This window comes from Neofelis nebulosa, chromosome X, assembly GCF_028018385.1.
Source record: "Neofelis nebulosa isolate mNeoNeb1 chromosome X, mNeoNeb1.pri, whole genome shotgun sequence".
Taxonomy (NCBI): domain Eukaryota; kingdom Metazoa; phylum Chordata; class Mammalia; order Carnivora; family Felidae; genus Neofelis; species Neofelis nebulosa.
In genome coordinates, this window is record NC_080800.1 from 112,476,027 (window position 1) to 112,493,976 (window position 17,950).

General features: G+C 45.8%; 1 protein-coding gene and 1 non-coding gene across 2 annotated transcripts in view; both read left to right on the top strand.

Annotated features, from left to right (window-relative positions):
- The window catches only part of FHL1 (four and a half LIM domains 1), a 61,847-nt gene that overhangs the window by 19,065 nt on the left and 24,832 nt on the right, over positions 1-17,950 (top strand). Inside the window, exon 2 of the mRNA XM_058714597.1 lies at positions 2,483-2,556. The gene's annotated coding sequence lies outside the window, so the exon portion shown is untranslated. The remainder of the gene's footprint in view (positions 1-2,482; positions 2,557-17,950) is intronic.
- LOC131503287 (U6 spliceosomal RNA) lies at positions 4,458-4,562 on the top strand. Its single transcript, XR_009257388.1, has one exon. It is a non-coding gene; the product is annotated as a U6 spliceosomal RNA (small nuclear RNA).

The following is a 17,950-nucleotide window of genomic DNA, read 5'->3' on the forward strand; positions in this document are numbered from 1 at the left end:
GCGGGACGCCCTGGCACCAACAGTAAAGTGGAGCTACAGGTGCTGTGGTGAAATCTCGCTGCACGTTTTTATCACTCTTGGTGGTCTAGTTCTTGACAGTGAAAGCATGAACTGTGGAGCTGACCTTGGCGGGGCTCTGGGTCGGACCCCTGTATGTGAGCTCCGCCCGCTCAGCCTTTGGGCCTTTCTCTCTTCTGCCCTCTGGAGGGTGTCTGGGGACATGACATGCAAGGGTTTCCTACGAAAAGGAGAGCCCCAAGGGTCTTGGTTTTGGCTACTAGAAGACCAGCCTCTTGCCCCTCCGCCCCAGCCCCTCGAAGCCTGAACTTGTAGAGGTGGGGAGCAGACAGGGAGGGCACGGAAGGCACTGGCAGGGTTGGGGTGTTAAGGGGGCTGTGATCCCGGTTCTTTAAGTACAGAACTGATTCCTTCAAGTAGAGCCCGGTATGTGCTGAACCCCATCTCCGGGAAAAATGATTTCCAGAAGGGGGAGCGAAGTGAAATAGCACATTAAGGCTAGTGTGTGGCGGATTTAGGTTTGAAGGTTAAGCTGGATTGAATCTAAACGGGTATGTTTGGTGCCAGAGTTTTGTGGCAGCACGTGAGCTCCTCCTCTGAGTGTGAGAACACTCACACTCTGCGCCTGCTGGAGTAATGGTGATCACTGTCTCTCTCTCCCATTTGGCGAGTACCTGCTGCATGTGGGGCACTGTGAAGTGCTCTGTATGCGCCGCCCCCTTGTCACCTCACAGCCTGTCTGTGAAGTCGCTTACCATTGTGAGGCTCAGCTGACATAAGGCAGGGCCGGTGTTCGAACCCAGGCAGTCTGACTCTTGCTGTGAACATCTGTGCCGTGCCGCATTCTCACCACGGTTGCATGCCAGGGTGTGGCACCTTCTAGAAACAGTGAGTTCCGTGTGAATGGGTTGTGGGTAGTGGGAAAAGAGACCGGGCGAAACCTTTTATGTATACGTGCTGTGCTAAGTACTGTGAGGAAAGAAAGGCGGGATTTCCGTCCCTGCCACCCAGACAAAGACACTTTAAGTTCTGTGGAACAAACGAGACGTAACATGAAACCAGTAATGTGTATTCATAGGGCAGAATGTGAAAATATTATCTCTAGTTAAATAGAGGTGGGAAGAGGACGAGAAGGTGTTTCTTTGAAGTCCGTCACTTTCAGACGTTTGCCTTTGAAAGCTAGCTCTTCGCTGCTGGCACAGAGTCCCCTCCTCCGGGCTTTTGATCTGGCAGAAAAGAACCTGTCTGTCCCTGTAGTCAGCACACTTGTCCATTTTGAGTTCGGAAGAGTTGTCTTGAACGTGACAGTTGTCATTAAGATCTCTAAACAGATGAACCCATTAGCCTATTGAGCTAACCGGACCAGCGATTTATTTTCCAGCACGTTAATATTTAAAAAAAATCTCTAACCCCTGCTTGTTAGGCGATCAGCCTGGAAATGGTTGCTTGGGGGCGGAAGAGGGGCAGTTATGAGCCTGGTTAGAACCCATGGTTTAGGTTTGCCCTGCTTCACTCCATAGATACTTCTCGAGAGGCTCCTGTGTGGCAGTCAGGCACTGTTCTGGGCACGGGGATAGAGCAGTGAACAGAACAGATGGGGGCCCTCCTCACAGGGAGCGATCTTTCCCTCAGATTTCATTTGCTCGTGTACATTTCACAGCTGATATAAAAGTGCTCTTGGTATGAGTTTCAGGATTTCACACGCCTCCTTTCTCCCAGCCAGCCCTTTGAATGGGGGGGGCGGGGATGGGTAAGGCAGTGAGATGCCTCTGGGGAGGCCTCAAGGGCTCGAGGAGGGCCGCATGTCAGGGGACTGTCTTTGCTTGGGTGATGGAACAGCACAGAGCACACCTGTTTCCTGGTGATGCTGAGCCCTCCGCCCCGGGCAGGGATGAGCCTGCCCACCAGCCTGCATCCTGATGCTGTTGTTGATTGGAGATAACTTCAGTGGTCACACGGCACCTCGTCTCCATGGAAACACCTCTAAATATTCCTCTGGTGACTTGTGCTCTACATTCTGCCTGGATCTGAGCCCTCCTGTGGCAAAATATTCTAAAGATGTTAAAAGAGAGGGAAAAAAAGGCTCAACTAATAAATCTATTCTAAACGACTGAGTCATTTGTTTTGATTACCCGGGTGATTGCCAAATGTTAATTTAAAACTGAAATAGGCCATGAGCTCACTGTGCTAACAATGCTGAGTGTTTGAGCTAAGGCAGCCTGGTGATGAGGGGCTAGACCCGGTGCCGGCACAAATGTTGTAGGATAAACAGACACTGGGGAAGTATGTGGAACATCCTGGCAGTTTAACTTTTAAGGGTTGTAAATATAAAGTAGAATGTGTTACCGTGAGGCATTTCGAAGGAAGTGGGCTTTGGGTGGTTTTTGGTTTTTTTTTTGGAATTTCTAACTTTTTTTCTGAAAAGGTAACTTTGCGTCTCGCTTCTCATTTTTTCCTAACTTAGGCACGTTGGAAGTTGTTGTCCACCGTGTCCAGCCCTTGCTGAATACATCCCAGTCACCACACATCCAGCGTGAGGTAAGTTTGACTGATGGCCACAAGTTCGTACACCGACCTTCAGCCTTCCAATTAGTGGTGTTGGGGTTGACACTGTGGAAAAAAAAAAAAAAGCTTTATTTGTACAGTAGACTGAACAGGATTCATTTTAATTGACCCAGCAAATATCCCTGCTTATCCTAAATATCAGCTTTCTGGGGACTGGCTTTTCAAGGGGAAAAACCAATCTCATTTACTTTTAATTTGGGGGCATGAAAAGTGAAGGTGCCAAGCACAACAGAACTGTTAGAAGGTCTGCCTGAAGATAAAGATGTGCTCATGCCCCAGCGTGAACAGTAGGGAGCAGGAAAGCTACGCCGAGCAGTACTGGCATCGAGCAAGGAGACTGCGGGAGAAGGCGGGGCTGACCCAATCAGCTGTTGGGGAGGGATCTTTGTGCAAGATCTGGGGTAGGAACTTCAGAGAGGGCTTCCGTGGGGTTATGCCAGCGAGGGCCAGCCCGTTGTTTTCAGCTCAGAATCGAAGTTCAGAGCGTGGCTGCCCCCGTGTGAACAGCCAGATCGAGCAACCCTTTCATTTAGCGCACATTGCACAGACGTCCTCGGTCGTCATTTAGTCACAGGGCTTATATACACTCCGTGATGAAGATTCAGGGTCACTCAGTGCTCTCCTTGAGAGACGGGACATTCAGCTTCGCACATCTCAGAGAGGGTTCATCCAGGCCCCGCGTAAGGGGCCCCAGTCTTGCTGCTCTCTGTGCCCCGCCATGCACACGTTTGCGGGAGGGGAGGTGACATTTGCCAGGGGCAGACCAGTCAGCATTCGCACTTCTGTCCATCAGAAGCTTGCTGCATTTTGGTGTATGCCCCGCCCCCCGCCCTCTGCCTCTGCTCGGTCTCGCTTTCGATGAGGGTCATTGCTTTCCGTTAGGGCAGATGCTCACTTAGCTGGCCAAAGTTGTCTCCGGTATCCCCGCTTGCTGCCACCTTCTTCACACATTTTAAAATACATATATTGACACCGTAAAGAATAAAAAAAAAAAGGGCAGACTTTTAGAAGTGTTTACTTGGAATTTTGTCAGTTTCCTCAATGACATGGAAGCTGGAAGGTCTCCCCAGGGCCTGGGGCTTCGGACCGGCCCAGAGACCAAAGCCTCGGCCATTTGTCAGCTGTGAGAGACGCACCCTGCTGGCTCGGTCTGGGCCCTGCCGTGGCTGTCATCCATAGCCTTTACCTAAAATGGTTGTTTTCAAACTTTTATTCGTTAACGATAGAAACCTGTCTTCAAATCAAATCTTAGGTCGTCCCCCACCAGAGCAGAACTATGACTCTCACTGTCCTCTGAGGAACCCGAGGGCGGCTTGCCTTTGTTTTCCCACGGCAACAGAGACTAGATGGTGGAAGGAGGTCCACAGAAGGGCATAGCCCGTCAGCCTGGTTAGAGACACTGGCCGGGGGTGGGGGGACCTGGCTTGGGTTGCCCGTAGCCATCTGCAACCTTGGTACGCTTCATCGTAGAAAACTTCGACGGAAGCTATGTGTATTCTTATAAATGAAACATTCTAATGGAAGGTTTTTGAATACATATCTGAAGTGGTTTTGTGATATTAAACCACTCCGGTGACATCTTTAATTTGACCCAAACTTAGCATCTTTGAGTTTCCTTTTAACATTTTTTCTAGGGGCGTCTGAGTGGCTCAGTCGGTTGAGCCTCTGACTTCGGCTCAGGTCATGATCTCGCGGTCTGTGGGTTCGAGCCCCGAGTCGGGCTCTGTGCTGACAGCTCAGAGCCTGGAGCCTGTTTCGGATTCTGTGTCTCCCTCTCTCTGCCCCTCCCCCGCTCATGCTCTGTCTCTCTTTGTCTCTCAAAGATGAATAAACGTTAAAAAAAATTTTTTAATAAAAAAATAAAAATTTTTTTAGTGCTCGCTTCAGCAGCACATACACTAAAATTGGAATGATTACAGAGATTAGCACAGCCCCTGCCTAAGGATGGCACACAAATTCGTGAGGCATTCCATATTTAAAAAAAAATAAATACAATAAATTTTTTTAAGTTTATTTATTTTGAAAGAGCAAAGGAGGGGAAAGAGAGAGGGAGAGAGAGAATCCCAGGCAGGCTCTGTGCTGTCAGCACAGAGCCCGGTGTGGGGCCCAAACTCACAAACTGTGATATCATGACCTGAGCCGAAGCCGAGAGTCGGACGCTTAACCGACTGAGCCACCCAGGTGCCCCATTTGGGTTTCCTTTTAGAGCAGTGAGTTTCTCAACTTGATCAAATCTTTTTTTCTTTTTTAATTTTTTTTGATGTTTATTTTTGAGACAGAGAGAGACAGAATGCGAGTGGGGGAGGGGCAGAGAGAGAGGTAGACACAGAATCCGAAGCAGGCTCCAGGCTCCAAGCCGTCAGCACAGAGCCCAACGCGGGGCTCGAACCCACAAACCATGAGATCATGACCTGAGCCGAAGTCGGACGCTCAACCGACTGAGCCACCCAGGCGCCCCGCAACTTGATCAGATCTGTTAAATTCTGTGACTTAATCAAATCTGTTAAATTCCGTTGCACTGTGATGGAAATCTATAGGGTTGATGTGAAGCAGTTCCAGTCACAATGTAGTTGTATCTTGTGATCTTTCTTCGCTTTTCTTATTGATGTCTTCATTAATTCAGCCCTACTACGTAGTAAGCCGGGAATGTAGGCGTGAACAAAAGAAAAAGGATAATACATTTTCATCTTGATCTTCTTCAACTGTGGGACATCCCTGGATGATTTTCCTTTTTGCAGATGGGGAAACTGAAAGTTGATTTTCCTTTTCTTTTCTTTTAATTTTTTAATCTTTATTTTTGAGAGAGAGACAGAGTGCAAGCAGGGGAGGAACAGAGAGAGAGGGAGACACAGAATCTGAAGCAGGCTTCAGGCTCCGAGCTGTCAGCACAGAGCCCGACGTGGGGCTGGAACTCACAAACCACGAGATCATGACCTGAGTCGAAGTTGGATGCTTAACCGACTGAGCCACCCAGGTGCCCCCGATTTTCCTTTTTAAATTAAATTGCCCAGTATTGAGTAGGCCTGGATGGGTTCAGGGGTGCAGTTCAAAGTCCCTGTCTCCAGTCTGCTCTCTGAGACTGTGATGTCTGGCACCTCCAGGCAGGAATGCACAAGTAATGAAGTATACGGGTGTTGCTGGGGCGCACCTGTGCCCGGAAACCAAGTGCCCCAAAGTGAAAGCAAATGTAAATTGTGTGTTTCGTACACACAAATTATACACAAATTTGGTGAATTTGCTTAAAACACTTGAACACTTTAGGAAAGTAGTAAACTTTATCACAGGTAAACTTTATTTTCAAGAACCTGAAATTATTCCACTTGGCTACCTTTTCATTATAGAATTGTATGGAACAAAAACTTTTTTTTAATGTTTGTTTATTTTTCTGAGACAGAGGGACAGAGTGTGAGCAGGGAAGGGGAAAAGAGAGAGAGGGAGAGGGAGACACAGAATCTGAAGGAGGCCCCAGGCTCTGAGCTGTCAGCACAGAGCCCGATGTGGGGTTCAAACTCATAAACCATGAGATTATGACCTGAGCCGAAGTCGGATGCTTAACCGACCCAGCCACCCTGGTGCCCTGGAACAAAAACTTGAACCCCACATAATTCTTTTTTTACTCTTTTTAAAGTTTTCATTCATTCAAGTAACCTCTACACCCAACGTGGGGCTCAAACTCACGACCCTGAGATCAAGAGTGGCACACTTCTCTGACTGAGCCTGCCAGGAGCCCTGAACCCAACATAATTCTTAACATACACATGAGCTGGGTACTCTTTGTATTTGTTTCTGTAGGAATGACAGTGTTGTTAATTAAGAATTAAACATGTATTTCACATCTAGGAAATATTTGTATCACTGACATATGGTCACTTTAATTATTGATTTGGCAGTTTTTAATATTCACAAAACACAAATTTAAAATGTGGTAGTCATAGTGATTTGGTTTGTACCATTTATATCGATGTGACCTCTCTTCTTCGTGTACCAGCAAGAGAGCATGAGATTTAGCACAGATGGCTTCCACAAGCTTAAAGAATTTGGAAACCATCAGTCCAGAGCCAAGGTCTCAAACTGGTGGGCTGAATCTGGCACACAGAGGTGTTCCTTTAAAATTTTAAGTGAATTGCCAGCATTTAAAATTTGAGAGATTTCACATGTTTCAAAAATCCAGATTTTCAGCTTCTCTTGAAATATCAGAAGATCTGGCAACATTGAGCCTGTATTCCTTTTGGGCAACACTAGGCTGAACAGCCGGATAGCTGCCGTGCCTTTGGCTGGAGCGTGAACTCTGAAATTTGCCAGGGTCCCTACCACCCTCTCACCTCCTTGATACAAAGGACAGAGGTCCTTTATCTCAGTGTTTAATGTGGCCATTATCTGAATGTTTTACTCGTTTTTAAGACCTGCAGGGCTCTTTCAGGCAAGTGAGTTTTCAAGAAAGCTCATGTCCGGATGAAATTGAGGCTATAGACTGAGAGCCATCCTTTCTCTGAAAATACTGGCTTGTAATTTTCAGGTACATGATGTTTGGTGATACTCATTTTAATTTAAGGGCATGCATTAAAAGGGTTGAGAGTGCCTGGCTGGTTCAGTCAGTAGAGCATTCGACTCTTGATCTTGGGGTCGTGAGTTCGAGCCCCATATTGGGTGTAGAGGTTACTTTTTTAAGAAAGGGTTGGGGATAAACATTTGAGGAAAGAGATACCTTCTGATGGTATCTGATTAAGAGAAGGAGCATCGGCAGAATTTGGCAGGTTCCTGTGGTCTACCCCAGTGTTTCCTCAAACTTTCACTTGTGGATCCTAACACAGGAGGTCTGGGGTAGGGCCTGAGATTACACAACTCCAGTAAGCCCCAGATTGTACCACTGCTAGTCCGAGGACCTATGTCCCTTTGAGTAGCAAGGGGACTTGACCCTAAAGCAATCCTACGAAAAAGCAGTCATGCAGTGATGTTTTGACAAATCTTTTTCTCTGGCCTAAGAAAGAGAAAGAGATCTTAGGCAGGCTATTTGTGGTCAGATCTTCATAGATAAACCTGAGTTCACTTCTCATTGTGGTAGGATAACGTTTAAAAGCCAATTTAATTTTTTTTTAATTTTTGAGAGAGAGAGAAACAGGATGTGAGTGGGAGAGGGGAGAGAGAGAGAGGGAAACACAGAATCCAAAGCAGGCTCCAGGCTCTGAGCTGTCAACACAGAGCCCAGTATGGGGCTTGAACTCATGAACCGTGAGATCGTGACCTGAACTGAAGTCAGACGCTTAACCGACTGAGCCACCCAGGCTCCCTAAAGCAAGTTTTAAAATAAAAATTAAACTTCTCTTTTACACGGGCTATGTTGTATTAAAAATAATGGACTTTTGGGGGATGCCTGGGTGGCTCTCTCTCTGCCCCACCCCTGCTTGTGCTCTGTGTCTCTTTCTCAAAAATAAATAAACATTAAAAAAAAACAAACCCTTGCTTTAAGTTAAGTACTTGTAGTAAAAAAGCCACATGTGGTAAAGCTCAGGAATCATGAAGTAGGGATTAGGGCTGTTAATTTTGTAATTATCAGAGAATATATTTATGAGACACTTGGAAAACTTATGAATGAGACCATAGAAAATGGGACAGTTATCCAGTCCCTGGATAAATGATAACCTGTAAGCTATAAAATGATAGAAGTAGTCAAGAAGAGATCAACAGACTCCAATCCATAAAAAGTTCCTGAGGGAGCAGACCTTCAGTGCTCTCACCACCCACACAGAAACGGGACGTCTCAGGTGGTGGGTGTGTTACCTAACTTGATTGTGGTAATGAACTCGCAGAACGTACGTGTGTCAGATCATCCCAGTTACCTTCGATGTGTACGATTTTCGTTAATTCAACCTCAGTAAAGCTGAGGAAAAAAATAATGAGAACATGCCAGGAAAGTTTGTGGCGGAGGTGATAAAATCATTCATTTCTATCTTACGCACAGAGCCTGCGTGGATTGTGAGGCCTGGCACGTGCCTGGCCTGTGGTAGGCGCTCCATAACCGCTGGCTGAATGAGTTCTCCGGTGGGTGGAGAGGCAAAAGACATGCGCGTCCTGTCAGAGTGAATAAATGCATATGGCGAAATGCTCAGCCTCAGTGGCATGCAACAGCAAGAAGGTATATTTTTTGCCTTTTAAGCCGACGCAACAGAAAACACGTAGTGCTGATATGGTTGGTTACCTTGAAACTGAGACGCGCTTACTGCTGGGAGCTCTGCAAGTTGGTCATGAGCCTTTTAGAACATTTTGTGGCACCTTGTGGCCCAAGTCACAGATCGGTACCCCTTGATCCAGTAGTCCTATTTCGGGACGTGCGCTCCAAGAAGCAAATTGTTCTACGAGAAGAAAAGAAAAGCTGCATGTTGCGGGTATTCGTCACAGTGGTATTTGTAGGGACAAAAAGTTAGGATCTAAACATTCGTGTGCTCAAGCAAGATTCTTGCTTAAGTAAGTAGGATACGTCCGTGCAGGAGAATTCCATGAATCTGTTCAAAATGATAACCTTGATGCTTGCAGACCAATATGGAAGAATTTGTCTAATACGGCCGTTGTCTATGTGCTGTGATGATAGCCTCGTAAAGTGCCAGCGTGTGTGTGGACGAGAGCTAGAAGTAACACTTCATTTGAGGTTTTTTGTTTTTTTTTTTTTTTAACATTTTTTATTTATTTTTGGGACAGAGAGAGACAGAGCATGAACGGGGGAGGGGCAGAGAGAGAGGGAGACACAGAATCGGAAACAGGCTCCAGGCTCCGAGCCATCAGCCCAGAGCCTGACGCGGGGCTCGAACTCACGCACCGCGAGATCGTGACCTGGCTGAAGTCGGACGCTTAACCGACTGCGCCACCCAGGCGCCCCTCATTTGAGGTTTTATTCATATTACTTGTCCTGTTGTTTGCACATTTTACCCGAAGTCTACGGCTCGCTTAGAGGTCGAGAGTCCTCAGCTTCTACCTTCTCGACCCCACGCCACAAGCCATTGGTGTTGTGTAAACGACCGTGGCTCGTGATGAGGACTCCTGCCTAGAGCCTAGACACGGGGCTGTCATGCTAGAACTCCTCCCTGCTGCTTCGTTCCATCACCCTGACCTCTCGGTTTTCTTCCTTTTTTCCTCTCTTTGCCCATGTTCCGTCTGTTCTCTGCGGTTGGTCAAGAGGCCCCTTGGTGTCCCACGTGTTAAAGTATAACCATTTGTCTCCGAGCTTTTCACTGCTGTGCGGCCAGGGAGCGACTCTTGATGTCTCAAGGCTCCCTGTCCACTTAAGCAGAACCTTCGCGGAGCCGTAGTGCAAGGGCAGTACCTGTTTTCCCTTCTGGTGGCATTTAGCTAAGTGACAAAAATCCCCTCCAGCGTCCCGAGCCTTCGTCCAGCATCCCCTCCCCTCCGGCTGTGCTCCCCGTGTCACATATACTTGTTTCCCTGCTGGAAGTGTGCGTTTCTCCTTTAATTAGGTCAGTTACTTCATGTCTGTTTTTCTTTTTTGACATGGTTTCCTCTGGCTTTAGCACCACATATTTTCCCCATATGTCATTGCCTCTGGAGCTCCATGTTGCAATCGCTTTTCAAGGGGAACAGAGAGCACATTACTAAGGGGGGTAGCTCTTGACTCCTTGCCTGCCCTTTGCCTGCATGAGCATTCCTATTTCTTTTGGGCCTAGTTCTGTTTGGTTTTGTCGTCTTCATCGTCAGTTATGTTTGGACTGAAAGATACTTAAGTAAAAATAATGGTAAGTCAGAGATATGTCTGGCAAAGGTGCAGCACATTTGTTAAGGTTACTGGTTTATTTATCTCCCCTGTCTCTATGGTGACTAAATCTGGGGCTGGGATTTAATGGATTTAATTTTGACCTCTTGTACATCTCCTAACTTTCCCAGCCTCCGAGATAGAAGGAATTCATTTTCACTGGAGGAGAGAAACTGCCTCACTTAGAGGAAGGGTCCTAACTGCACTCTCGGAAAGTGGAATTCCAGAATCTGGGCTTCTTTCGGTCGTCTTCTATCAGAGTTCATATAGCACTTGGAGAGAAAGCTGGCAAGTCTTTTGCAGAAACACACACATGCACACCACATTACTGATGGCCCCAGGAAATCATTTTCTTTTCAGTGAAATAAAGTATTGTGTAGTTAATGTGAATGAACTGTCTATAAGAAATTCTTATGAGGGAGCCATTTGTAAGAATATTACATCAGTGGGAACACTGATTGGATATTACACATTTTTTTATTTTTAAAAAGTATCTTCATCACAGGATTATAAGTTGGCACGCATATAAATGTCTAAACCATATTTCATATTTGAGCATATTAAGCTGTGCCATGGAGGTCATAATAAAGGTTGGGTTTGATGAAGATTCCCATGGAAAAAGCCAGATTGTGACACTGAAATGGAAGTCTAGCTTTCCACCTGTACCCGCTGGATGTGAAATGAAGACATGGGCTACCTGATCTCTAAGGTAGCTCGAGTCAAACCATCTGGGACTTCAGTTGGTTCAAATGACCCTTTAAAACTTTTTATCCTCTTCCATATGCTGCTTTGAGACTTGGAAGGACACTCGGGTTTCAGAAAGTTTAATGATGTATCCAAAATCGAGTCAGAGTGCTTGACTTTATTTAAGGCTTGTGTATCCTGTGTTAGTTTTTCATGGAGAATTCACCTGTTGGCAAGTTCCTTCATCTTCTCTAGGGGCAGACTCATATATGTGAATTCTCTTTGAAACCACATCAGAGGAGGCGTTCTTGGGTGGCTCAGCTGGTCGAGGGTCCGACTCGATTCCAGCTCAGGTCATGATCTCACGGTTGTGGGATCAAGCCCCGGCATCGGGCTCTGCACTGGCAGCGCGGAGCCTGCTTGCGATTCCCTCTCTCCCTCTCTCTCTCTGCCCCTCCCTCCCGTTCTGTCTCTCAAAATAAATAAATAAATTTTAAAACCAAAGCAAAGGAGCCCATCAGTGATTAACAAGCATCGCACAGAGGCCGAGGAGAGAGGGGGACATGAGTGCGGCTGCACCCTTATTCACCAGTGAAATAACAGGGTTCGTTTCTGTTATCAAGTTTGGCTCAAGTCAAATAGGAACTTGTGAATACCTAATGTTTTTATGAAGTTCTTGTAACGTCATAAAACTCTGTGGATATGGAAGTCGTTTTACGGCTTTCTCTATCATCACCTTGTCTATTAATAGGACAGAGACTTGAGAAGCCAACAGATGCTCACCTGTAAAGAGATCCATCCTTGGTAGATGAATGTTGGATAGTCACTAAGTCCTAGGTTTGAAACTTACTAGATTCAAGTCACAGCTTCACAGTGGAATCGTGTCCGTTTTATCACGGTCCGTACAACAGGCACAGCTGAGGTCCCAGCTTTTGCAGACATCCAACCATGAAGGCTGAAGCCCTTGACAGTGCTTTCGAGAAAGAGTAGCACCCGCATCCTCCTTATGATCATCGTCACCATCATTATCCTATCGTTATGGGAGAGCTGTGCTAATACTTGCCATAATTCATTTGATTTTTTTCTTTAATTGCTAATATCTGCATTTTGTTTAAACTACTCTAGGCATTAAATCAATTCAACTAAAAAGGATGAAATCTGCGAAATGTATTTAGAACAGCAGCCCCCTTCCCCTATCCTATCAGCCAGATCAGCTTCACACTTGATACAGATACAGCATCTCTCACTGAGAGATTAAAGAAAAAAATCAAATAAATTTCCGTACCACTTCTTCACCTACGTAGTAAAGCAGTGGCCCTTAGGTAGTTGGATGAGAATTTGTGGTCTTTGCGAGTCTGTCGACACCTCTCAAACCGTGCGATACGCGTACGTGACGGGACCGTTTATATACGTTCTTCAGGACTATGAATTAGTAATTTACTTAAGACATCCCAAGTGTCTCTTTTCCAGAACCAGTGGAGATTTTTCTGTGGATTCTGGTGATGGGTTTGTGCACGTGGTTGTCGGCATGTGTGTGCATGTGTGTGGTAGGGCATTCACAATCAGTGGTGCCTTTTGCTCACTAAAGGGGTTCAGATGCTCACTGGTTGGAGAAGGTGAGTTCCACTCTTGGCTTGGGGCTCACATGACAGGTTTGAACCCGGAAACAATACAACGTGTTCCATTACTCTCAGCCCTTCCTTTAACGTTCCAAGCTGTGCCCTCTGTATCCTCAGTCCTTACAGATGTTCCACAGGCTCTTGGGCCAACTCCTTCGGTCCTCTCCAGGGTGTTTTCTGTTTTTATTACTGGGACAGTCGGAGGCACAGAGAGAGTCAAGCGTGTGGTTGGGGCCCCTGTCTTAAACTGGACAGTAGTTCCCCGTTACCTGTGCTTTCGCGTTCTGGGGTTTCTGTCACTGGTCAGCCATGGTCTGGAAGCGGGTGGTCCTCCCGGTGTAGCGTCAAGATCAGAAGCCGCCTGATGCTGCGTCACAGTGCCTGCGTCATTCACCTCCCTGTGCCTCATCACGTAGGCATTTTACCTCACATCATCGTTGCGAGAAGGAAGAGCGCATACACTAAGATACTGTGGGAGAGAGAGAGAGAGACCACACTCACATAACCTTCTAACAGGACGTTGTTATACTTGGTCTATTCTGCTAGTAGTTACTGTTGCTCATCTCCTGCGCCTGACCTATACGTTAAACTTTATCATAGGTGTGTGTGTAGAGGAAAAACCGTAGGCTCTTGCAGGGTTCGGTGCTATCTGTGGCTTCAGGCATCTGCTGGGGGTCTTGGAACAGACCTGCGGGGGGAAACAGACCTGTGGGAGAGGGGGCACGACCGCACTCTGCTTCCACCGGGAAACTGGAACCTGTTTCGGAGCGGGAATACCGATGTTTTCTGTGACGTCCTCCACATCGGTTACTAGTTAGTGGCAGCGGCTTTGCAAGCATTTACTAGAGAAACAGTTCATTGAACGAGAGGCATTTTATGAATTGGAAACCACAGATAGCATTACCGTGGTATTACCCAGGACTATCTGAGGATCTTTATCTGACTCCCTGTTCCTCTAACACCGGTGTTCCTGACATCATTGGAGCATATTCTTGAACACAACAGGCCCTCCCGCCTCATTGCGGTACGACATCGTGGTTTTGTAAGCATTGCATTATCCACGTTTCAGATAGGCAGAAAAGTTGAAGTTATGCAGTCAGTACTCACATCCCCACCACCCAGGTTCTACACTTAAACATTTCACTGCGTTTGCCGCATCACATATCCGTCCGTGCATTAGTCTACCTTCATTTTTGGATGCATTTCAGAGTAAACCGCCAGCATCCGTATACGTCACCCCCCCAAACACTTGAGTGTGCACATCCTTCTGTGGTTTCAACTTTGACATTCTTAGAGCTGTTTTCAGATTTTTAAGGTTCTCGCATTTGTTTTGATGATGCCTAAGAAGAGATGGTAAGTTGAATGTGAAATGAGCTCCCTTCTCAGACTCTGGGGTGTTTGGTTTTCTAACTACAGCAAGCGTACAAACACGCACACATCACCGTCCTCTCTCCCCCATGTTACACGGTCACCCCATGTGTATTGTTGAGACTTGGAAGGCCAGCCAAGGACACAGAATTGAGGGTCTTATTTATTTGAGGAAAACTGGCGAATTGGGGTTGAGGCTAGGAGGGCAAAAGGTTAGAGCTACGTGTGGTAAGGGATGTGGAAAGCGGTTCAGAACCAGGAGGTTATGAGTGTGCTACCACTTACCCAAGGTCTGGGGAAGGTTTAGTGGCTGTTTATATTACCCAGGGGGAGGGGAGAGAGGGTCATAGATTTAATAAACACTAACAGTACAAATGCAGGGTCCTTCCATTTTTTTTTCTTTGTTCCAAGATTTTAATTTTAAGTAATCTCTGCACTCAATGTGGGGCTCAAACTCATGACCCCGAGATCAAGAGTCATGCACCCCACCCACTGAGCCAGCCAGGTGGCCCATGGGTCCTTCCATTCTAATGGTTTTTCCATTATATTGTGGGGAACCCTAGAATTCATAGAAATGTTGCAGAGCCTTCAACATTTGAATTAGGTTTTTCAGAGTGTGTTGAACTACTTAAGAAACTGACAAAAACCAATGGACATACTCCACTGTGTTTTGTGGTCAATTGTAACACACTGGACAACACTTAGTGATTGACTTGGAAATAAGTAAAGGTTATTAATGTCAACTCAAAATAAAATTTTGGATGACACCTATCTGTCATCCATCAAAGCCAGGGTAATATTCCTGTTATGGGAATAAAGACAAAAGGTCTTCAGCAAGACCGTTCCACTAAACCCATGGTGTTAAGGTATCAGCCTGAGAAAGCTGAAGTTACAGTTTGGTTTTCAGTTACCGTGAGCGCTTAGCCATCTGTTATATTTAGATTTTTTTTTCTGGTACCTTTAGGAATCTGGAAACAGATGAGTATATGCTTTCCACTCGAAACTGCCATAAAAGGGGAAAGGTAGTTCAGGGGTTGGAGGCTGGCTCCTAGGGTCATCTCTCAGTTGGGGCCATGTCAATGGACTAGGGAACCTTCTAAAAGGTCTCTCTCTTGGCCCATAGCTCAGACTGCTCACCCGAAGTCTGAAGACATATGTGTGCAATATTGCAGTTCGTTAGGAGATTTTTCGGGACTTCTTTGATTATGCCTGAGAAGCTTTACAATGGCTTTGGCAGATCTCTTTCAGATGGAGGCCGCAGTTCCTCACTTTCGTTCTGGATTATACCACATTCTGTGTTCAGAGTCTAAAATGCCTTTTGGAAGCCAGCACCTGCTTGTGTGTGGCTTCAGTTTGTGTTTTAAAATGTTTGCTTACTTATATTTTATTTTCCCCCAACATCTTATGATGAAGATTGTTAAAGTGGAAATGATTCCGTGGGGGAACACCTGTATACCCGTCATCTAGAGTCCGTCATTAACATGTTATTTACCGTATCTGTTTGATCACCAGATCTACCCATCTCTCTATCCGTAATTCCGTATTATTTTTGGATGCATTTCAAACTAAATGCAGTAGATTTCACCAGTTAGGTAGCTTTGTATATTTTACGCACTCGGAGTCTGGCTTTTTGAGCACCACACAAATGTGCAGGAATTGGCATAGAGTCCTATGCAAAATGTAAAATAAATGCTCAGTTTTACTGGGGGAAAAAAATTTGGAAGCCTTATTTTAAAAGTAACAGATTTTCTGGAATTCTGGCATGGAGTTGGAAAAGAATACTGGTGTATTTTTAAATCTGAACTTACTCGTGACTCAGACGATGCTGACCCCTAATAAGGGGGGGGGGTATCCTTGTAGGTTTTGTTTTCAGTTGTTGAGACAGGAGCCAAATAACTTCCACTTCTCATGGAGAGGCAGGCTCATCTTTAGAAGTGTTATATAAACAGCAAGTGTTGGTCACTCCAACAAAATCTATTTTATTTGGAAAGCAGGGAGGAGCAGTTAACTGAGGACCAAATTGGTCTCTGCTGGATCCGATCCCGAACCGTGGTGTCAAGGTGTTAAGTGCAAATTATTAAAAAAAAAAAAAAAAAAAAAAAAGACACCCTCGTTACAATTGGAACAGCGAGAGCGGGATGGAGGTGAAAGAGGTTAGTGCATGGCTTTTGCCCCTCGTTGTACGGAAAGCGCTCTCTACCTTCTTGCAAAGCTGTGTTGTTGTTCCCTTCCTTCTCAATCCCCAGAATCATGTGCAAACACTCTCCCTTGGCCCAGGGGGTTGGCTGGGTATATTTCCTTCTGGAAGTCTTCACTTGTACTCTTGAGTTAGCTGGCAGATCCCTTAAAAGCCTTTCCAAGCAGCTTCTCCCCTTCCCCAGAGGGTAGAAGCAGGTCTCTGCCGTGTTCCCCATCTCCAACCTTCCAAGAGAACGTACTACGGAAGACCAAAGAGTGAGGGCAGACGGTCTTTGGGAAAGGGAGTAGGTGTGGGATGTGGGGTGAACTGGGTGGTTAGGTACATTTTAAATGTGTCCACAGAACATGACGACAACAAAATTCTGGAACACAACGACGTTACGCACAGGGAGTTGTAGAAACTTTACCAGCCTCCTCAGATAGACGCGCTACCCTTTCAACCCCATAAAAAGTCCTCGGCACCCTCGAACTGTGTGTACTTTGGTCCTAGAAGAGACCGTTGGGTCGCAGAGGTCTTGATTCCTCTCTACCGCCGACTTGCTCTTTGATCTCAGAATGTGACTGGCCTGTTCCGTGACGGTGGCGTAAGCACCAATAATACAGCTGATTAACTGCCTGTGGTCTGATAGGGCAGGTGAAAACTGTATCTGGCTTCCGTTACAACTCAAGTGGTTGAGTTATTTCACTAACATTTAGGTATTACAATCAATCAGATTTAATTTTTGAAAAAAGGTGTTTTGTGTACACGAATACTTTATATTCCGTAGCCTGTATGTCTGGCACCGCCCGTAACTAAGTATTTCCGTCGGTCCGCTTAGAAGATTCGTTCTCTCCCTGCAACACGTATGTTTAAAACACACAGAAATTGATTAGACTGTGTACTTATTGTTGGCAGGAAGGTGGACAGTTGTCTAGATTTATGGTCAGGACAGGTGACAGGGCTTGCGTTTCTATTCTTAGTTTGACCTCGCCCCCCTCTCTTAAGGCGAGACACTTAATCTTTTTTAACGTCTCAGTTTATCCCTCTGGAACACCTGTAGCCTTCTTTCATGAAGACGGTACCTGGTTTATGTCTTGATGGCATTTGAGGATGTGCCACAGAACGTGGCAGGGGGGTTCAAATGACTGTGTAGAAACTATGTGAATGTCGAACGATGATCTTGACAAATTACTAATTACTACATTTAGAAAGTTACAGCTCTGGAGGGAATTGATATTTGATATTGTTGTCCTGTGTGTTCTAAGTTACCATCATAACAGTAGGAAAATAAACCCTGTCTTGGCTATGTTACAAAGGGATTAACTCACTTCTTCAAGTTGTTACTAAATCTCCAGCCCTTCCCACAACAGAAATAAAAAGTGCTCCTTGTTTTCTTTAGTTTTTCTGGGATAGAAGTCTTCAAACTACTCTTGGCTTCAGGTTTTCTTCTGTTGGGTGTTTTCCAAACTATTCTCTTTGTGGAGACTGAAGGGTAAACTGTCAGTTAACTTAAAGCAACTAAAATTGCCCTCTACCCGTGTGCAGAGGAGTATGCTTTTGATTTGTAGATCAAAGCAAAGAACCAAGAGTATGTGGGGCTTGCCTATTATACATTTGTCCCCAGCTCCTTGTGTCTCTGCAGAGAAATAGTAATGAAATACAAGAGGATTAAATACCTAGACCCTAGGTAAAAGCGAAAGACCCATGTGACTGTTTCTAAATTCTCTCTCCTGGAACGTGTGGGCTGATGAGAGAGAG